The 20,677-nt window shown below is 44.2% G+C and overlaps 1 protein-coding gene and 1 long non-coding RNA gene across 6 annotated transcripts in view; one reads left to right on the top strand and one right to left on the bottom strand.

Moving 5' to 3' along the window:
* Nucleotides 1–11,420, bottom strand: part of LOC105466042 (mitochondrial calcium uptake 1) — a 262,886-nt gene extending 251,466 nt beyond the window's left edge. For 2 of the 3 annotated variants that reach the window (XM_011714873.2, XM_011714868.2), the window contains exon 1: nt 11,291–11,420. The gene's annotated coding sequence lies outside the window, so the exon portion shown is untranslated. Of the gene's footprint in view, nt 1–11,269 lie in introns of all 3 variants that reach the window. The other variant, XM_011714869.3, reaches the window with a different exon arrangement.
* Nucleotides 11,421–11,457: 37 nt separating this feature from the next.
* The window catches only part of LOC139356014 (uncharacterized), a 34,667-nt gene continuing 25,447 nt past the window's right edge, over nt 11,458–20,677 (top strand). For 2 of the 3 annotated variants that reach the window (XR_011607361.1, XR_011607362.1), the window contains exons 1-2: nt 11,458–11,735; nt 12,845–12,963. This is a non-coding gene — a long non-coding RNA (uncharacterized lncRNA). Of the gene's footprint in view, nt 11,736–12,844; nt 12,964–18,247; nt 18,624–20,677 lie in introns of those variants that run through there. The other variant, XR_011607363.1, reaches the window with a different exon arrangement.

The following is a 20,677-nucleotide window of genomic DNA, read 5'->3' on the forward strand; positions in this document are numbered from 1 at the left end:
GAAGGCGGAGCTTGCAATGAGCCGAGACTGCGCCACTGCACTCCAGCCTGGGCGAGAGAGCAAGACTCCGTCAAAAAAAAAAAAAAAAAAAAGTTCAATCTTTAGTCTAGTTTCCTGAGCATATGGAATATGCTAACTGTTTTAAATCCCTCTTTACTAATTCTATCATCTGTGTCACTTCTGTTTTGGTTTCTAATTTTTTTTCTCATCAGTATGAGTCACATTTTCCTACTTCTTTGCATGCCTAGTAATTTCCAACTGGATGCCAGACATTGTGAATTTTACCTTGTGTGCTTTCTCATATCCCTATAATACTATTTTTGAGCTTTATTCTGGGTCATGATTAAATTAGTAGGGAACAGTTTTGGCCCTTTCAGGTCTTGCTTTTAAGCTTTGTTAGGCTGGGCTGGAGAAGTATTTAGTTCAAGGCTACCCACTATTAGGGCAAAACCCTTAAGAGACTCTACATAGAAACCCCATCTCTACTAAAAATACAAAATTAGCCGGGCGTGGTGGTGCACACGTGTAATCCCAGCTACTTGGGAGGCTGAGGCAGGAGAATCACTTGAACCTGGGAGGCAGAGGTTGTGGTGAGCCGAGATCGCGCTATTGCACTCCAACCTAGGCAACAAGAGCGAAACTCCATCTCAAAAAAAAAAAAAAGAGAGTCTACACAATGATCTGTAAGATGGTTTCCACTCTGGTTGGTGGAAAAAAAAAAAAAACCACTATTCCTAATTCAGCAAGTATTGTTTTATCTGATCTTTTCAAGTGATTACCTTCCTCGCCTCAGAAAGTTTCCTCACATATATCCACTGATCAGTTCTCAGCCGAATACTCGAGAGGGATCCTCGGCAGTTCTCTGAAGTTCTCCCTCTCTGCAGCTATCTCCAGTTTTCTGCCCTGCAAACTCCAGATGCTTTGGCCTCCCCAGACTCCCTCAATTAAGGGAAACTATTGTGCTCTGCCTGGGTTCCCTGTCCCTGTTGTGCAGCTGGAAAACTGTCTAGGCAGCAAGCCACAGCAATCATAGACCTCATCTCATTTCTTTCCTATCTTTCAGGGATCACTCTCCTTAGCTGCACAATGCTCAAAATCTAGACAACCACTGTTTTACACATTTTTGTCTGCTTTTTTAGCTGTTTCAGGCAGGAAGGTAAGCCTAGTCCCTGTTACTACTACTACTTCACCAGAAACGGAAGACCAATTTTTTTTGTCCCTTTTATTCATCTCTTTCTCTGATATTTTAAGGCAACTCAAATATTGTATCATTTCACTGCTATACATTTTCTTATGTCTCTCCAAAAATATGGATTTTTGACATAATCATGTCAGTTATACTCAACCAATTTAACCATTCCTAAGTATGACCTAACACCAGTCCATACTCCAATTTCCTCAATTAAAAAAAAATTGAACAACTGATAGTTTAAACTCTTTTTAATGCTAGCATTTAATAGACACTACTCTGTGAGGGGTACTATGCTAAGTACCTGATATCCATTACCTTATTTAGTCCTCAGTAATCCTTTGGGGTAAATATTATTATTACTCCCATTTCACTGATAAGAACACCAAAGCTTGCTGGGCATGGGGGCTGACACCTGTAATCCCAGAACTTTGGGAGGCCGAGGCAGCAGGGTCACTTAAGGCCAGGAGTTTGAAACCAGCCTGTGCAACATATTAAGACCGAGTCTCTACAAAAAAGTTAAAAATTAGCCAAGTGTGATGGCACTTACCTATAGTCCTAGCTACTCAGGAGGCTGAGGTGTAAGGACTGCTTGAGCCCAGGAGTTTGAAGATGCAGTAAACTGTGGTCACACCACTACACTCCAGCCTGGGTGACAGCGTGAGACTCCAACTCAAAACAACAAAAAACCAGCAAAGCTCGAAGCTGTTAAAAAGTTTGCCAAGGCTGGCCGCAGTGGCTCACACCTGTAATCCTAGCACTTTGAGAGGCCGGGGCAGGCAGAGCACTTGAGGTCAGGAGTTAGAGACCGGCCTGGCCAACATGGTAAAACCCCGTCTCTACTAAAAATACAAAAATTAGCCAGGAGTGGTGGCACATGTCTGTAATCCCAGCTACTAGGGAGGCTGACGCAGGAGAATCGCTTGAGTCCAGGAGACGGAGGCTGCAGTGAGCTGAGATCACGCCACTGCACTCCAGCCTGGTCAACAGAGCCAGACTCCGTCTCCAAAAAAAAAAAACACAACTACCAGTTTGCCTAAGGTTATAGCACGGCAAAGGCAGGTTTCTCTGATCACAAACACTCTATTTTCTAAAAACAATTGTGTATCTTTATTATTATTATTATTATTTTTTTTTTTTTTTTTTTTTTTTTTTAAGACGGAGTCTGGCTCTGTCGCCCAGGCTGGAGTGCAGTGGCTGGATCTCAGCTCACTGCAAGCTCCGCCTCCCGGGTTTGCGCCATTCTCCTGCCTCAGCCTCCCGAGTAGCTGGGACTACAGGCGCTCGCCACCTCGCCCGGCTAGTTTTTTGTATTTTTTTTTAGTAGAGACGGGGTTTCTCCGTGTTAGCCAGGATGGTCTCGATCTCCTGACCTCGTGATCCGCCCGTCTCGGCCTCCCAAAGTGCTGGGATTACAGGCTTGAGCCACCGCGCCCGGCCTCTTTATTATTTTTTTGAAATGAGGTCTCATTATGTGGCCCAGGCTGGTCTTGAATTCCTGGGGTCAAGCAATCCTCCCACCTCAGCCTCCAGAATAGCTGACATTACAGGTGTGTGCCACTGCCCTGCCTCCCAATGGAATTGCACTTAACCATTATGCTTCAGTACCATCTCAGGACTTATTAGCATAGAGTATCAGACAACATCAATGCTTACATTGAAAATCAAATTCTAAGATTGCTTAATTTAAACGCTATTGCAGGTCAAAGACCTGAAAAAAATAATGCTACTTTATTTGAAATATATTACAATAAAATCTGCTTAAAATTTAAAAAAATACAATTTTCAAATCTAAAAGTGAATTTTAATTGAAAAAGCACAAGAAACTTGGTTGAAATGAAATTAACTATCATCTCTAACTAGAGAATGCAGATTCGTTTAATTATAATGTGCTACCACAGCTCTTGTCAAGTAGAACAGGTTGCGATGACAGAAATATTTTGTATCTGTGCTGTTCAATACAATAGCCACTAGCCATATGTGAGTACTGGGCATCTGAAATATGTCTAGTAAAACTAAGAGAAACTGAATTTTTTATTTTCTTTATTTTTAATGAGCTTAAATCTAAATTGTAATTATCTGTTCATCTGTCCGTTTTCCCCACTAGGCTGTAAGATCCTTGAAGAACAGAACATATTTTCATCTCTCCTTTCAATGTCTCGATACATATTAGAAATCTGTTTGTTGATATGTTGTAGAATATGTGGATGGAATTTTCTAGATGTGTCCAGGTAAATTCTCTAAATATATTAGACTGATAAAGGTTACAAAGTACAGACTTACTTTGTTGGATTATATCCTTTGTCTATTCTGACTTTTAAAAAAGATGAAATATCAGCCAGGCCCGGTGGCTCATGCCTGTAATCCCAGCTCTTTGGGAGGCTGAGGCAGGCAGATCACAAGGTCAGGAGATCGAGACCATTCTGGCTAACGTGGTGAAACCCCGTCTCTACTAAAAATACAAAAAAATTAGCCGGGCGTGGTCGCAGGCACCTGTAGTCCCAGCTACTCAGGAGGGTGAGGCAGGAGAATGGTGTGAACCCGGGAGGCGGAGTTTGCAGTGAGCCGAGATTGCGCCACTGCACTCCAGCCTGGGCAACAGAGCAAGACTCCGTCTCGAAACAATAAATAAATAAAACAGATGATATATCTTATTTACTCATTTATTCACCAAACATGCTCTGAGCTTATACATTTGACAAAGACTCTGTTGTGTACTCGGTATACGATGATGAATAAGACCCAGTTTCTGGCATCAAGAATCACTCAATGTAATAGACAATACATACAATTGCTCCACAAAGTAAGAAGACTACTTTAAACAGATAAAGTAAATTATGCGAACCAACAAGGAAAATAACCACCTGAGGGTAGAGGGAGTTTCTACATACTGAACAATAATTCATTAACCTAGTTTAACGATGAACAGCAGCTCACCAGTTGGGAGATGGCAGAATGGTGGAGAGGCATTCCAAGTACCACAAATAGCCTATGTAAAGGCATAAAGACACAAAAAGACATGGCGAACAGGGGGAGCAAAAAGTGTCTCATTCTGACTAGAACATGGGAAAACGAGTAGAAAGGGGAGGAGGATAAATTAGAGCTAGATTCTAATACTCTTTTGTGCCATATTACAGTGCTGACTCAATCTTATTAGGATGGTAGGCAAAGTATTCATGTTTACTTTTTTTTAAAAAAGGAAAAAAACAGCTTGCTAATTCCCATACTCAAAGAACAAACTTTAAAAAGCAAAATATAAATTATAATTTTTGCTTATAACAGACACCAAATCCAAATTAACTGTCCAAGCAAGGTTATTAGAATAGGCACTTTAAGATTTTGTTGTTTTTGAGATGGAGTCTCACTCTGTCGCCCAGGCTGGTATACAGTGGTGCCATCTTGGCTCACCGCAACTTCTGCCTCCCGGGTTCAGGCAATTCTCATGCCTCAGCCTCCCAAGTAGCTGGGATTACAGGAGTGTGCCACCACGTCTGGCTAATTTTTTGTATTTTTAGTAGAGACAAGGTTTCCCCATGTTGCTCAGGCTGGATTCGAACTCCTGACCTCAAGCTATTCTCCTGCCTCAGCCTCCCAAAGTACTGGGATTACAGGCATGAGCCACTGCTACTGGCCAAGCATTTCAAGTTTTAAATAAGCAACATTAAATCACTTTGAAGAGAAATGCAAGCACTATTTGTATACTTAACTGATGTGATATCTTTCTCAAATACTACACTAAAGTTTCAATTTTCTCATAGTAAAACCCATCTTGAACTTAATATTAGTCTAGGAAACATTTATGATCTGCAAAAAATTGATCGCCCTGTTAGTTTGAGGAAAAAAAGATGAGTCTACTTCTAGCCATTTCTTGCCTCATAAACAGAACTAAAACACCTCTCCCACGATGTGGCAATATTTAACTTTTCAATGCCAGGTTATTAATTATATTTAATGTCAATCACTTCTCACGGTTGTACAATTCCACAGCTACCTTTTTTTTTATTTTTTCAACTAACATTCTGTTATCTGTTTTACCCACAGGTATCTTATTTTTTTTTTTTTTTTTTTGAGACAGAGTCTCACGCTGTTGCCCAGGCTGGAGTGCAGTGGCGCGATCTCGGCTCACTGCAAGCTCCGCCTCCCGGGTTCCCGCCATTCTCCTGCCTCAGCCTCCTGAGTAGCTGGGACTACAGGCGCCCGCCACCGCGCCCGGCTAATTTTTTTGTATTTTTAGTAGAGACGGGGTTTCACTGTGGTCTCGATCTCCTGACCTTGTGATCCGCCCGCCTCGGCCTTCCAAAGTGCTGGGATTACAGGCTTGAGCCACCGCGCCCGGCCTACCCACAGGTATCTTATTTACAGGTATCCACTCTATCGTGCTCTTAAAGCAAGACTGGCCAGGTATGGTGGCTCATGTCTGTAATCCCCATATTTTGGGAGGCCAAGGCAGGCGGAATGCTTGAGCCCAGGAGATTGAGACCAGCCTGGGCAACATAGTGAGACCCCGTTTCTACAGAAAAAAATTGTTTTAACGATGAACCATCAGAATAAGGCATAAAGATACAAAACTAATGTTAACTGTAGTTTTAAAGTTAACACCCAGTAACAGCAATTAGTTATAATTATGGTAATTTATTTTACATACCATGTTCAAAATAAAGTGGTTTTGGATTGGTGCAGTGGCTCACACCTGTAATCCCAGCACTTTGGCTGGCAGATCACCTGAGGTCAGGAATTTCAGACCAGCCTGGCCAATATGGTGAAACCCCATCTCTACTTAAAATACAAAAAAAAAGAATAGCCGGCTGTGGTGGCAGGCACCTGTAATCCCAGCTACTCGGGAGGCTAAGGCAGGAGAATTGCTTGAACCCAAGATGCAGAGGTTGCAGTGAGCCAAGAACGCGCCATTGCACTTCAGCCTAGGCGACAAGTGTAAAACTCCACCTCAAAAAATAATAATAATTTTTTAAAAATTAAGTGGTTTCTATACTAACAGTTTAAACATAAAATAATGAAAAGAACCAAGCATTTAATCATATCCACAACATGTATTTAAATATTTAAAACATTTTTATTTACTATGTATTAACTGCAGTTACTAATCAAGTTCACCCACCCACAGAAATAAAAATATCAAGAATTTATTTTAACAAGCTGGCCAATACATAATATATTTAAAGTTATAAAACCTGAATATTCCAGACCAAAGGTACTAAACATGTAATAACAGTACAGATACACACACTGGAAGAGTTTAAATTTTTTCAAATTCTTTAAGTTTTTTTTTTTTTTTTTTTTTTTTTTTGAGGCGGAGTCTCGCTCTGTCGCCCAGGCTGGAGTGCAGTGGCCGGATCTCGGCTCACTGCAAGCTCCGCCTCCCAGATTTACGCCATTCTCCTGCCTCAGCCTCCTGAGTAGCTGGGGCTACAGGCGCCCGCCACCTCGCCCGGCTAGCTTTTTGTATTTTTTAGTAGAGACGGGGTTTCACTGTGTTAGCCAGGATGGTCTCGATCTCCTGACCTTGTGATCCGCCCATCTCGGCCTCCCAAAGTGCTGGGATTACAGGCTTGAGCCACCGCGCCCGGCCAAGTTATTATAATAATAAGCATTAAAAACAGAAAAAAATCAACACGTAAACTGTAAATACAATTTTTTATATTGCAAAAGGAAGCCAAGTTCTCTTTATTTATTTATTTATTTTTTGAGCCAGAGTCTTGCTCTGTCGCCCAGGCTGGAGTGCAGTGGCATGATCTCTGCTCACTGCAAGCTCCGCCTCCTGGGTTCAGGCCATTCTCCTGCCTCAGCCTCCCTGGAGTAGCTGGGACTACAGGCGCCCGCCATGACGCCCAGCTAAATTTTTTGAATTTTTTTTTTTTTTTTTTTTTTTAGTAGAGATGGGGTTTCACCATGTTAGTCAGGACGGTCTCGATCTCCTGACCTCGTGATCTGCCCACCTCGGCCTCCCAAAGTGCTGGGATTACAGGAATGAGCCACCGCGCCCGGCCCCAAGTTCTCTTAATTTAAAAAAAAAAAAAAAAACCCACGAAAATTATTTTAGTGAACATCTGTTGTTTTTGCCTATCCAGCAACCAAACTCTCTTCTCCAGAAAGTATCACCTCAATTTTTCTTTAGGATCTGTCACCCACCCTTAATTCAAATGGTTTCAAACTTATATCCCTCTCCTTCCCACTCCAGGATAGGGACAAATTCCAAGCCTAGCCACACAAAGCATTCCATCACTCTGGCCACAGGGACTGCCTCTCTAAGATGGGCAAAGACCCAAGTCAGGTCAATGAAACTACCATACAGTGGTGTGCTGGAACTGCAGAGAAAGGGAAGTTCTCTTTCTTCTTGGGTTTCTGAGGTTGAAGGAAGTAAGCCTAGTGCTGGTATTACAATCTTTCCCAGGGAATCAGACTCCAGAACCTTAATTACTTTTCCACACTGAATCCCAAATATGCAAAGGGAACTAGGGGTTACCTGGTAGTAAGAGAAAAGATAAATTAGGACTTTGACTTTCAATATTGTATTTTCCATAATGTTTCCATTTTTCAAAAATAAGCATATTACTTTTATAATAGGAAATTTAAAACATTTAAAAATATTGTCCATGTTTTCTTCTCAAATATGCTCAGATATTCATATTTCAATATCTCAAAAGTATTAACAATTTTCTCATAACTTACCAAAGCACATAGAATATCTATCTAAAAACAATCACCTTCTTCTTCTGGCACAAAATAAAGCTATTACAATATTTTCATTTTTAAATTATGAGTGGGAGGCCAGGTACAGTGGCTCACACCTCTAACCCCAGCACTTGGCAAGGCTGAGGCAGGCGGATCACTTGAGTTCATGGGTTCGAGATCAGCCTAGCCAACATAGTAAAACCCCATCTACTAAAAATACAAAACTGAACCAGGTGTGGTGGTGCACTCCTGTAATCCCAGCTACTCGGGAGGCTGAGGCAGGAGAATCGCTTGAACCCAGGAGGCAGAGGTTGCAGTGAGCCAAAATCACACCACTGCATTGTAGCCTGGGCAACAAGAGTGAAACTCTGTCAAAAAGACAAGAAAGGGCCGGGCGCGGTGGCTCAAGCCTGTAATCCCAGTACTTTGGGAGGCCGAGACGGGAGGATCACGAGGTCAGGAGATCGAGACCATCCTGGCTAACACGGTGAAACCCCATCTCTACTAAAAAAAATACAAAAAAACTAGCCGGGCGAGGTGGCAGGCGCCTGTAGTCCCAGTGACTCGGGAGGCTGAGGCAGGAGAATGGCGTAAACCTGGGAGACGGAGCTTGCAGTGAGCTGAGATCCGGCCACTGCACTCCAGCCTGGGCGACAGAGAGAGACTCCGTCTCAAAAAAAAGAAAAGACAAGAAAGACAGAGCGAGACTCCATCTCAAAAAAAAAAAAGACAAGAAAAGAAAAGGGAAGGGGAAGGGAGGAAGGGAGAAAAAGAAAAGAAAGAAAAGAAAAGGAAAAAAGAAAAGAAAAGAAAAGGAAAATATGAGTGGAAAAAACAGTTTGAGTAAACCTTTTTTTAAAAAACTGGTTCTTGTGGCTAGGCATAGTGGCTTGTACGTATAATCCCAGCACTTTGCGAGGCCAAGGCGGGAGGATCACTTGAGTCTGGGAGTCCAAGACTAGCCTGGGCAGGCCAGGTGTGGTGGCTCAGGCCTGTAATCCCAGCAGTTTGGGAGGCCGAGGCAGGTGGATCACCTGAGGTCAGGAGTTCGAGACTAGCCTGGCCATCATATAAAACTCCATCTCTACTAAAAATACAAAAAATTAGCCAAATGTGGTGCCTCGCCTGCAGTCCCAGCTACTTGGGAGGCTGAGGCAGGAGAATTGCTTGAACCCGGGAGGCGGAGGTTGCAGTGAGCCGAGATCACACCACTGCACTCCAGCCTGGGCAACAGTGTGAGACTTCTTTCCCACTCCCCAACAAAAGGACCAGCCTTGGCAAAATGGCTGAACCCCATCTCTATTTAATTAATTAATTAAAAACTGGTTATCATTTTAAAAGGGATACATTTAACAATTGTATATGGAAAAAATGGTTAATGTTCAGCACGTGCTGCAGCCATTGTAAAAATGGCTCAAGAGATAAAGCTAACTTTAAAGATTGAAAGTGGCAAAATTGGGTTTAAAAAAGCTTTATCAATTATATTAGTCCTATAACTCTGAATAGCATAAGATCTGAAGGAGTTGGTCAGTTAAATATTTCAATTATAATTATTTTGCATAATACTGCATTATGGAGAAATTTCATATCGTTTTATTCTTTTGTTGTTGCTGTTTTGAGAGACAGGGTATCGCTCTGTTGCCCAAGCTGGAATACAATGGTACGATCACTGCTCACTGCAGCCTCAACCTCGAGGACTCAAGTCATCCTCCTGTCTCAGCCTCCCAAGTAGCCAGGACTACAGTGCACCCAGTTAATTTTTTTGTAGAGACGGTCTTGCCATGTTGCCCAGCCTAGTCTCAAACTCCTGGATTCAAGGGATCCACGTGGCCTCCCAAAGTCCTGGGATTATGGGCCTGAGACACCACACCCAGCCTGTTTTATTCTTAAATACAGGAAAGTTAGTCTGGAGATTCACTTCTTAGGAATGTAAACAATCTACTGAATATAGTAAATATAAAGGAAGAGAGCAATAAACACTTTTGTTCTCTTCCATTTATTAGCTTTTATTAGTTTCTATCATTCTTTCCCTTTCTCCCCAGGCACACAAGCCACTCCAGAATATTCACTTTTTGTTAATATTATGTTTTACGACTCTCAGTAAGGACACTTAGAAGATGTCAGGGACACTTGCTTGATACATTAGGTAGCCAGAGTGATGCTCTTAAGTAGAAGAGACAATCAGAGACATACCAACGGTGGGGACAAAGAGTAGCTGGAGGCAAAAGCCACCTTCTTACAGAAAAGTGGCAATGGGTTCTAAAGTTTTTAGGATAAGGCAACATTCAAAAAGCTCCTTACCTTGTCCACACCAGAAACACAGTAGGTGGGTCATTCTGGCCAACACCTTTGTCTCAAGATGCTGACGTTTATTATTGTCATATGGTCCAATGAAACCTAAACTCTCCTACAGCTATCAACACCGAACTTGTTTCACCTAATGAAATGCAAACTCCTTTCTTAATACTACTAGATCACTTCCCCACATGCCCAAAAGGGATGTTTTAATATAAACAAAGGCATATCAAAAAAGCCACCCAAACAAGTGCGACAGAAACATTTACTGATAAATAGGAAGAAAATTGGCGTTTCTAAGGTACCACAGGGAGAATAAAATATTTTACTCTAGTCCCTTAGCTATAAGATATTTATTCTATTTATATTTACTAATGGCCACTGTATTTTTTAAGGCATGGTAAAGAGAAGGTAAAGAAACCATCAACCATAAGATTACAGAGAAGTCAACTTAAAGAACAGTTTGTTTTCAACTCTTCTCCTAACATTCACATAGAGTCAATAAAATCTAGCTCTTTCTCAAAACAGCCTATGGCCGGCCAGAATGGGGCGGTGAAAAGAAAACAGGGAGAACGTAATGAAAATGGGAAGGCGCTGGAAAAGATAAAAACTGAACAGTCCGAGTAACCTGCACTTTGCATTGCTCCTTTGAGTCCTCACTGATTTTCCACTTACTTCGATTCAGTGGTTAATATTTCTCCGTATTAGAAATCCATCTGTGAACTCCCGCACCCACTTCCAACCACATTCACAAATTCCAAGACAGCCGGTCAAGGCTACTAGAGTGTCCCACTCGCCCGTGAGGAGGGGGGCGTCGGCGCCAAGTTGGGAAGCCGGCACTGGGAGAAGTTATCCCGGGACGGGAGAAGGGACGGGTTGGGGTGAAGAAAAGTGGAGGACGGGAGGCAAGCATGACTACGGACTCCTCTCAGCACCAAAACTGAGCGCATCAGGGAGAGACAGGTATCCCGCCAGACCCGAGAAGTAGCCGGATGCCCGGGACGGACAAACGGCCAGCCTCGGAGCCCAGTTCCCTAAGGCTGTCTCGCCAACCCCCTTCCCCTTCGCCTTCCCTAAATTGCTGTCTCCTCATACCCTCCAGAGTCCGAGACTCACGCGTCCAAGCACGAGCTCCAGCAGCTCCTCGGTCAAAGCCGCCCACCTCTGACAGCCATAGAGATGAAACAGCGGAGACAAACCTCCACCTCCTCCGCCCACCCTCACGTGACTCTCCTAGCCGCTGGGCCTGTCGGGATCTTGGCGACAGGCGTGTGGGAGGGGCACAGACGAAAAGGAATGGGGAGGGGCGGGGAAATCAACGCACCACGCCCCAGCCTCGGACCCCGCCCTAGCCCGGTCACTCCCCCTTACCCGTCTCGCGTTTAGGCGGGAAAGCTGGAGACCTCCCAGAAGTTGTCGGGCATTTCTTCTGGTTTTTTTCCCCTCCACAAGGGTCATAGGAATCTGTTGAGAAATTTATTGTGGCTCATGACACCTCCTCGGTACCCGTTTTCGTGTTGGCTAAGCAAAAAGGAGTTCGTGAAAAGAAAACTGGACCACAGTGAGTTGGAAATTGTTTCTTTCCAACTCCGTTTCGTTTTATCAGAGATAAAATTTTATCAGAGTTAAATGTTCCTGTTTCATAACCTTGAGCCTTTTTTGGATTTAGAAACCCTCACCACTTCCTCTGCTGGATGGGTTTTTCAGGTGTTTTATTTGCAGACTAATATTACTGCAGAGTTTATAGTCTCTAAGCCACTAAAAAAACATGTTTTCCCTTGAAGAAGGTTTTTGTTTTTGTTTTTGAGATAGAGTTTCACTTTTGATGCCCAGGCTGGAGTGCAATGGAGCGATCTCGGCTCACCGCAGCCTCCGCCTCCCGGGTTCAAGTGATTCTCCTGCCTCAGCCTGCTGAGTAGCTGGGATTACAGGCTTGCGCCACCACGCCCAGCTAATTTGTATTTTTAGTAGAGACGGGGTTTCTCCATGTTGGTCACGGTGGTCTCGAACGCCCGACCTCAGGTGATCCGCCCACCTCAGCCTCCCAAAGTGCGAGGATTACAGGCGTGAGCCACTGCGCCCGGCTGAAGAAGGTGTTTTTATCAGAAAAATGGGATGGGAAAGGATTCTCGCCCCTGCTGTGGAAATAGAATGGAAATAGGACTATAATACCAGAGAGTGTGTGTTTTTTGGGGGGAGGGGGTAGGGGGTTGATTGGTTGGTTGTTCGTTTGTTTTGAGACGGAGTCTTGCACTGTGGCCCAGGCTGGAGTGCAGTGATGCGATCTCAGCTCACTGCAACCTCCTCCTCCCAGGTTCAAGTGATTCTTCTGCCTCAGCCTCCCGAGTAGCTGGGATTACAGGCGCGCCCCGCCACGCCCGGCTAATTTTTGTATTTTTAGTAGAGACGGGGTTTCACCATATTGGCCAGGCTGGTCTTGAACTCCTGACCTCAGGCGATCCTTGCGTCTCGGCTTCCCAAAGTGCTGGGATTACCAGTGTGAGCCCACCACGCCAGTCCCAGAGAACTTTCAAACAATATTTTTTTTTCCCAAGAATTAACGTAGCAGAGCTGTGGAAAAGGCAATTTATAGAAACAAAGCCAACAAAACCATCCCTGGGGTAAATTGTGAAGTAAGCAGTATCAACTCTATTCTCCATTTCTTCTCAGACCCAACTAACCAAAGTACAATAAATGATTGTGTTCATGGCGCTGTGCTGGAGCTTTACATACAACCCAGTGTTTGTCTACAACCACTCTAGGATGGATACTGTTTTATTCATTTGCAGGTAGGGAACCCAGCTGACACCCCTAGGTAATGCAGTACATGCAGTAGCAGGACATAGACCTGACCTGAGGGCCTGTGAGGCTTCCACTCTTAAATGATGTAATTCAGGCCCGGTGCGGGGGCTCTCGCCTGTAATCCCAGCACTTTGGAAGGCGGAGGCGGATGGATCACGAGGTCACGAGATCCAGACCATCCTGGCTGACACGGTGAAACCCTGTCTCTACTAAAAATATAAAAAATAAGCCGGGTGTGGTGGCGGGCGCCTGCAGTCCTAGCTACTCAGGAGACTGAGGCAGGAGACTCGCTTGAACCCAGGAGACCGAGGTTGCAGTGAGCCAAGATCGTACCACTGCACTCCAGCCTGGGTGACAGAGCAAGATTCTGTCTCAAAAAAAAAAAAAAAAAAAAATGTGCTTTAGTCCACTGTCCTCTGACCTGCCTTGCCACAGGAGTTAGGAATTATTGCTAATTTGCTTGCCAAGCTATCAAAATGTACCTTTTCTGTCGTGTCTCTTCCCATTTAGACACTGTTCTCTGTTAAGTGAGAAATCTGATAAAGAAATTATTCCCCCCGCCCCCCGTTTTTTTGTTTTATGTTTTTTGTTTTTTTGAAACGAGGTCTCTGTCACCCGGGCTGGAGTGCAGGTGGAGTGATCTGAGCTCACTGCAGCCTCTGCCTCCTGGGTTCAAGCGATTCTCCCACCTCAGCCTCCTGGCACTACAGGTGGGCACTACCATGCCTGGCTAATTTTTAAATTTTTGTAGAGATAGGGTCTTGCTGTATTGCCCAGGTTGTTCGCAATTTTCCCACCTTAGGCTCCCAAAGTGCTGAGATTACAGGTGTGAGCTACTGCGCCCAGTCTTCCTTAAATATTAATAGGAACTTAGCTTGATATCCTTCTCAAGCAGCATATCCATTATCTCTGATGATGAGAATTTCAAGTTGTGTCATAAATTACTATGGATACTTTGGAGGTTCATACTATAGAGCTTGAATAGCAGCTAAGTCAACTGTTTCTCAGAACAAGGAAAAAGGAAAGTTAAATCATCCATACACATTAAACAAAAATCAATTTTTAAGAATTGCTGGTGGGGCACAGTGGCTCATGCCTATAATCCCAGCACTTTGGTAGGCTGAGGCAGGCAGATCACCTGAGGTCGGGAGTTCGAGACCAGCCTGACCCACATGGGGAAACCCCATCTCCACTAAAAATACAAAATTAACCAGGCATGATGGCGCATGCCTGTAATTCCAGCTACTCGGGAGGCTGAGACAGAAGAATCGCTTGAACCCGGGAGGCAGAGGTTGCGGTGAGCTGAAATCATGCCATTGCACTCCAGCCTGGGCAACAAGAGCGAAACTCCGTATCAAAAAAAAAAAAAAAAAATTGCTGAAATTCAGGCCAGGTGCTGTGGCTCACACCTATAATCGCAGCACTTTGGGAGGCCAAGGCAGGTGAATCACCTGAGGTCAGGAGTTCAAGACCAACCTGGCCAACATGGTGAAACCCCGTTTCTACTAAAAATACAAAAATTAGCCGGGCATGGTGGCACATCCCTGTAATCCCAGGACTGAGGCAGCAGGATCGCTTTGCTTGAAACTGGGAGGCAGAGGTTGCAGTGAGCCAAGATTGTGCCACTGCACTCCAGCTTGGGCAAACAGAGCGAGACTCCATCTCAAAAAAAAAAAAAAAAAAAGGGCTAGGCGTGGTGGCTCATGCCTGTAATCCCAGCACTTTGGGAGGCCGAGGCAGGCAGATCACGAGGTCAGGAGATCGAGACCATCCTGGCTAATACAGTGAAACCCTGTCTCTACTAAACAAAATACAAAAAATTAGCCAGGCGTGGTGGTGGGCCCCTGTAGTCCCAGCTACTCGGGAGACTGAGGCAGGAGAATGGCGTGAACCCGGGAGGCGTAGCTTGCAGTGAGCTGAGATGGCGCCACTGCACTCCAGCCTGGGCGACAGAGCGAAACTCCGTCTCAAAAAAAAAAAAAAGATTTGCTGAAATTCAATTCTAATTTTAGGCAACATTTGTCTATATAAAACTAATCAGTCAAACTATTAAATAACATTTAAAAACATAAATCAATATTTCTCAAACTTTTTGGTCTTAGGACCCCTATACACTTAAAAATTATTGAGGACTCAAAAGAACTTTTATTTATGTGTGTTATACCTATCGATATTTACCATATTCAGCCAGGCAGAGGCTAATACCTATAATCTCAGCACTTTGAGAGGCTGAGATGGGAGGATCACATGAGGCCAGGACTTTGAGGCTACAGTGAGCTATGATCATGCCACTGCACTCCAGCCTGCACAACAGAGCAAGAACCTGTCTCTATAAACTTTTTTTAATTTAGCATATGAGGAATTAAAATTGAGGCTGGGCACAGTGGCTCACGCCTGTAATCCCAGCACTTTGGGAGGGTGAGGCGGATAGATCACCTGAGGTCATGAGTTCGAGACTATCTTGGCAAATATGGTGAAACCCTGTCTCTACTAAAAATACAAAAATTAGCTGGGCATGGTGGCGCAAGCCTGTAATCCCAGCTACTCAGGAGGCTGAGGCAGAAGAATCGCCTGAATCTGGGAGACAGAGGTTGCAGTGAACCAGGATCGCACCACTGCAGTCCAGCCTGGGCCTAAGTGACAGAGCAAGACTCGGTCTCAAAAAAAAAAAAAAAGAAAAGAAAGAAAATTAAAATTGAAATTATTTTAATATGTACTTAGTCATTTAAAAATAATAGATCCATTATATGTTGACATAAATATATTCTTAAGAAAATGGCGTAAACCCGGGAGGCGGAGCTTGCAGTGAGCTGAGATCCGGCCACTGCACTCCAGCCCAGGCAAGTGACAGAGCAAGACTCGGTCTCAAAAAAAAAAAAAAAAAAAGAAAAACGAAAAACAACTTCAAAAAAACGGAGTAGCATGGTTTTACATTATTGCAAATTTCCCTCCTTTTTTTTTTTTTGAGACAGAGTCTCACTTTGTCGCCCAGGCTGGAGTACGGTGGCACGATCTTGGCTCACTGCAACCTCTGCTTTCTGGGTTCAAGCAATTCTCCTGCCTTGGCCTCCTGAGTATCTGGGATTACAGGCGCGTGCCACTACGCTTGGCTAATTTTTTTGTATTTTTAGTAGAAACGGGGTTTCACCATATTGATCAGGCTGGTCTTGAACCCCTGACCTTGTGATCCGTCCACCTCTGCCTCCCAAAGTGCTGGGATTACAGGCATGAGCCACTGTGCCTGGCTGCAAATTGCTTTAATGTCTGGCTTAAGAGAAGACAGATTCTCGTATCTTTTCTGCATTAAATATTTGCACTCTTACACATTATGTCGCCCCTGGCAAACACTACTATATGCTTAACAAAGAATTAGAGTGATAAGGCAAATAACAGTGTGTTAGTGAGAAAACAGTCTTGACCTTACAGATTACTAGAAAGGGTTTCAGGAAACCCCCAGTAGTCTTCGACCACACTTTGAGAACCACTGTTTTAAACCGTACAAATGTTTCCTGATTTTGGGGCTGTGTGGTGGGTTCCAGGCCAAGCCCCAGGTCTCACTCCATCCAGCCCCCTCTAAAAGGTAGGAGGCCATTCCCTTCCTCACCATCTGGTCCAACAAAGCTATAGAAAGTGAGAGAGGGAGAAGCTGGAGGCCAAAGGGGTGATACATGGGCAAAGAAGGCAGAAAGTGGGGACCTCACGGCCAGCCCTCCCAGCCCAGTTGATATGGAGGGGATCCTGGCAGGCCTGCCTGTTCCCCAAGGACAAACCTTTTGTGGCACAAGCCTCAACTCACTTGTCCTGGCTGGGATTCATACCCTTATGCACGAGTCTCTGCCCTTAGTTCCAATCTTACTGTAAGGATTGAGGTAGTTAATCCATTTATACTCGTAGCGTCCATTACCTGCGGTTAATCAAAACACATGCTCCTGAGGAGCTTCCTGCTATTTCATTCAAGAAAAAAATTTTTTTTTCTTTTGTCCATCCGAAGTCAACCATACTAAGGCACCAGCAAAGGCGTCATCAGACTGTGCCCCAAAGTGGTGTACGGGACCAAGGGTCAGGGTTGGGGCTCTCACCCCTAAATCCCCCTTCAGACACGAGGCCTCCTCCCTGTCCCAGACCCGGATAGAGAAGCCTTATGTATCCAAAGGAAAGAAACTGAAGTTTTCAGCTGGTGTTACTCTAAGTCTGAATACAGAGAAATGTTCTGCATCTAAATTATTGAGTATTTGGAAGGGAAATGGTTTTTATGTCCCCTGGCATTGATGAGGATTTGTCTTCAATTTTCCTGCAATTACTGTGACAGGCTGTACTGTTTCCCTTCTATTGGTTTTCAAGAAACAGGCAAACAGTCCAGTGGTTTGAATGGCAAAGCCACTAGGATCTCCCCATAAACACTTCAGGGGAAAGAAAGGAGAACCTCCACCCCTGATGAGAGGTGGGAGGAAGGGGTTGCCTAGAGGCACCAGCTTCTCCTGTGGAGCAAGAAGGCTCAAACAGGCCCTCTGGGTCTCTATGAGGTAGTTACTAGCACTGCTGGTTCTCAATTTGGCAGACAGTATGTCTGGGGTGGGAGGATGGGAAGGCACCCTTGAGAGTTAACTGAGGCCCCTCCTCACTGCCGGTCTGCCAGGCCTGAAGGGAACTCGGTGGTACTATCTCTGCAGTAGGGGTAGGGGACCAAGAGCAGTCCCACAACAGGGAGCTACCTGGAGCCCCAAACTTCCTCTCGTTCCCCAAAGTGCAACCAGGAGCCAGCGGACCAATTTCTCAGCTCCCTACCCCTTGGCTTGGCAGACACCATACCCTAGTCCCCCAGGAGCCTCTGAAGGGAAGGGCCTTGCCCTTACCTCTCAGTTTCCAGGAGGCCTTCCTCCTCAGACAGCCAGGTATGTGTCAAAAGCTGGCTATTGCTTTGATTCAGGAACAGCTTCTCTCAGCCTGTCTGTCTGTCTTTGGCACAGAGGAAAATAGACACAGAAGCAACTAGAGCATCCCCCTCCAGTGTTCTCTGGGTTTTAAATGGGGTCTTTTCTGCCAATAGTGAGGCATAAACAAGAATAGCTCCCAACTGCCTTCAGAAGGAAGGGGTCAGGAAAAGAAGTCTCGCTCTGTCACCCAGGCTAGAGTACAGTGGCACAATCTCAGCTGACTGCAACCTCCACCTCCCAGGTTCAAGTGATTCTCCTGCTTCAGCCTCCTGAGTAGCTGGGATTACAGGTGCCTGCCACCACTCCCGGCTAATTTTTGTATTTTTTTTTTTTTTAGAGACAGGGTTTCACCATTTTGGCCAGGCTGGTCTCGAACTCCTGACCTCGTGATCCACCCGCCTCAGCCTCCCACAGTGCTTGGATTACAGGCGTGAGCCACCGCATCTAGCTCTTTCTTCATTTCCAAGTATAGAGTAAGTTAGCAGAATTCAAGGTCATCACAAACACAGCTATATTCTACATTAGAAATCTGTCCATCAATTCAATATGGTTTTTCAGGATGCTATGCAACATGTTCCTAGTCACATAAATGTATGATATCACTAATGAAGGTTTATATCTCCTGTACAAACTAATAATAAGACTCCTCTGGTAACCAATCAAATTTGAAGTCAAAATTCTTTCACAGACATATATTGAATGTCCACTATTAATATATGTAATGCTCATAACTAGTGCTGGGCTTGTAAAATACATATAAGCTCGATTCCTGCCCTTGGGCAACTTGTATCTATAATGAGACTTGCACCACTGTAAAAATGTATCTTTTAACAAGTTCGGTAGTTCCCAAACCAGTCCGGTGATCAAATGCCTGGGAATTATCTGAGGAGATTTTTAAAATACAGATTCTTGGATCATGAGACACACTGTTTCAGTGAACCCCGGTGATGCTCTGGAATCTGGATTTTTTAAAAGTCCCAGGTGATTCCCCTGCAATGTAGGATTGGGAATGAATACTAAGTCCTGTATACTTGACAAATAAATAGATTTGATCTTTGCCCCCAGTACTATCATACTATCACATGTATAATATAATGTTTATTTCATCTTCAGTATTTCAAAAGTGTGCTGTGTTGAAAGATCTGTGTTACCAAGGGACAGTATTTAATTTCATTCACTAAAAATAGAAATTGGTGTCCTTATGTCAAACATTTTATAGTTCATCTACTTTTATCACATTAAAATAATATGTGTTACCACAGCAGTCTCCAACATATCACACCACTGTAAAAAAACAAAACATCTTTTGCAACAAATATCAGACTACAAAAAGTTTATTTTCTAAAGCTTTGATTCAGTTTCTTTAAAATTAGTTCAATGAGATGGTCTTTGTTTTATTACACTTATCTTCAGGGTTCCATAGATTATGGTATCTCAAAACCTATGCAGTCTTCCATCACAAACTCCTTTTGAGATGTGTATCAGAGACAGAGACACAGAAACAAAGAGACGGAGAGTCTTGGAGACTTACTCTGTCACCCAGGCTGGAATGCAGTGCACCGTCTCAGCTCACGGCAGCCTCAACCTCCCAGGCTCAAGTGATCTTCCCACCTCAGCCTCCTGAGTAGCTGAGACTACAGGTGCGAACCACCATGCCTGGCTAATTTTTTTTACTTTTTGTAGAGAGAGCTTATCACTATGTTGCCCAGGCTGGTCTCCAACTCCTTGGCTCAAGAGATCCACCGGTCTCGGCCTCCCAGAGTGCTAAGATTACAGGTGTGAGCCACCACGTCCAGCCTTTTTGAAGTTATATTATACTTGAGTAGCTATCTAGAAACTTATGACCTGGCCGGGCGCGGTGGCTCAAGCCTGTAATCCCAGCACTTTGGGAGGCCGAGACGGGCGGATCACGAGGTCAGGAGATCGAGAACATCCTGGCTAACACGGTGAAACCCCGTCTCTACTAAAAAATACAAAAAACTAGCCAGGCGAGGTGGGGCGCCTGTAGTCCCAGCTACTCGGGAGGCTGAGGCAGGAGAATGGTGTAAACCCAGGAGGCGGAGCTTGCAGTGAGCTGAGATTCGGCCACTGCACTCCAGCCCGGGCGACAGAGCAAGACTCCGTCTCAAAAAAAAAAAAAAAAAAAAAAAAAAAGAAACTTATGACCCACAGTTGTTCTTGCAGTGAGTATTCTTCTCTAATAATTACAGCCAGAATTAATTATGTTCAAGTAAATATGAAAACTTTTTTTAAAAAGCTTAAATGTGTCCTGACTTTTTACCACAAAGAACTGGGAGGATGGCATGAATATGATGATTTATAAAAATTGAAGCATATTCTCCTTGATTTTATGATTGAAACTAACTTCAAAATTAAAGAATCTCTGCCCAAATCTTGATTTCTGAAATACGTTTCTCCACAAAAAGGAACCAAGCCTTCTTGAAAACAGGGCTGGTTTCTGGGCTACAGCAGGAAGGTACAAGATGACCTGGAACATCTTGTGTCTGAAAGTAAGGAAGCACTCAGAAAATGAAATGAGGACACATCAAAGGGAGCCAGCTTGAAGGCCCCTCACTGGCCAAATCTGGGATAATTGGAGTACCAACATAAGAACAGTAACAAGTGACTGGGCAGGATGGCTCACGCCTCTAATCCCAGCACTTTGGGAGGCCGAGGTGGGCAGATCACAAGGTTAAGAGATCGAGACCGTCCTGGCCAACATGGCGAAACCCCACCTCTACTAAAAAAATACAAAAATTAGCTGAGC

This window comes from Macaca nemestrina, chromosome 9 (assembly GCF_043159975.1).
Source record: "Macaca nemestrina isolate mMacNem1 chromosome 9, mMacNem.hap1, whole genome shotgun sequence".
In the NCBI taxonomy this organism is placed as follows: Eukaryota; Metazoa; Chordata; class Mammalia; order Primates; family Cercopithecidae; genus Macaca; species Macaca nemestrina.